The following is a 1,765-nucleotide window of genomic DNA, read 5'->3' on the forward strand; positions in this document are numbered from 1 at the left end:
GCATGTAATGCACAACAGTAATGGATATATGTATGTATATAACAAGTACATAAGCATTTAACAATTGTAAGAGAAAATAAAAGGAGACACAGGCATAATGAGAAGGAAACATCTCTCCCTTTTTCTTTCTTCATAATTCAGCTGTTTATATTTATTGATGTTTACTTGAATCACAGTTGTTGTATAGACAAAGAGCAATATATTTTCCCCTTTCCCCTCGGTTGTAACTAGGATGGAGAACAGCAGGTATATTAGTCCATTTATCTACACTTTACTGGACAAAAAGTACAGCTTCAAGAACAGTGTGCAGAAAGTGGCATGGCTTGATTGCTTGAATGCTGATGACATTTAAGAAAATGTTGCTTTTCAGAATGATAAATTTTGTTATTCATTATCAGAGTTCATACAGGAAAATATTTAATTAAGAGAGTATAGATATAGCAAAGGTGCTTCCCCTGTCCTTTCAATAATTATTCTGTGTGCCATTTGAATGCTACCTAAGTTATTTGTACCAAGATCTGTGTGCATTTTACAAGATTATACATAGCTGAGTAAAAGTGAAAATATATGACAATCTTCATCAGGGACATAAGAAAATAAAAGACAGTAATAAGAATTACTGAAATGCAACACTAATACAATACTGCACTCAGCGGCAAGCTAAATATGAAAAGTATTTCACTGTTTGAGCACAACGGTGTGACTACTTTGTCAGCTATTTATTTAATGCTGATTAAGCTGGTTGGTTACTTTAAAAACCTTGTAGTGAATAAACCACATTGCATTAGAACTGGCTTTGAGCACATTCATTCAGCTGGGGTTCAAGCTAGGAATAGAGAGGAATTAGAGAGTTTGGTTTGCGTATACTTGACAAGGCTATAGATTTAGTTTGGATGACCATCAGATCTTATTTATTTCATTTGAGACAAGGCTAGGAAAGGTTTGGGGTTAGGAATAGGTAAGCTAGGTAGTTGCTTAGAGGCCCTTAAAACCAGGGACCGCCACATATAACAGAAAAAAGGTAAAGATAAAACAATACTTGTAAGTGATAGTTATTGAAAGAAGATATTCAGCTTTTGACATCAGTTTGGTATTCTAAAGTAGGGTATGTCTACCATTACTGAAGCTTTGTCTGTCTAAATTGTGTATTTCCTTGGATATTACAAATTTAGAGTATTCTTTAACAGAGGATAACTATATAATTTTTTAAAAATGTAGTGAGCTGTATTATATCTTGACTAGGCAGTAATCGTGTACTTGTAGGATATATATGTATTATTAAGATATTTCAACAGAAGACTTTCAGCTTCCAAGAATATAAAAAATGTATATTTGATACAGAATATATTTGAAACATACAAGTCAAATTCAGGAGATAATTAGTACTGACTAATGATATATTTAGTAACTTCATTATTTTATATATGTGTTCATTAGTATATTTCATTTAGCATTGAAGTTCTTGTGTTAGAATACTTTAAAAAGTAAGATTAAGATCAAATCAAAGATGGAGGGAAAGGAATATAGTACTGTTTTGTATTTATGTGTATATATGCACAGAAACACATAAAATCATTCATACATATTGTGCAGTCATTCCATCACTGTTGCTTAATGAAGTAATATTTTGAGGAATTTTCATTTTTTAAACTTGGGCTGAATTAGTTGGAAAGATTTATTCCTCGCTTTTATTTTATTGATGTACCTAATAATTAATTTTCATATATGTCAATCTTGAAAAAAAATAAAGTGCTATTTTTTTTCC

General features: G+C 31.1%; 1 protein-coding gene across 1 annotated transcript in view; it reads left to right on the forward strand.

Annotated features, from left to right (window-relative positions):
* The window catches only part of LOC119585967 (kinesin-like protein unc-104), a gene marked incomplete in the record, with an annotated part of 145,723 nt that overhangs the window by 141,745 nt on the left and 2,213 nt on the right, over positions 1–1,765 (forward strand).

Source organism: Penaeus monodon, chromosome 20, assembly GCF_015228065.2.
Source record: "Penaeus monodon isolate SGIC_2016 chromosome 20, NSTDA_Pmon_1, whole genome shotgun sequence".
Classification (NCBI taxonomy): domain Eukaryota; kingdom Metazoa; phylum Arthropoda; class Malacostraca; order Decapoda; family Penaeidae; genus Penaeus; species Penaeus monodon.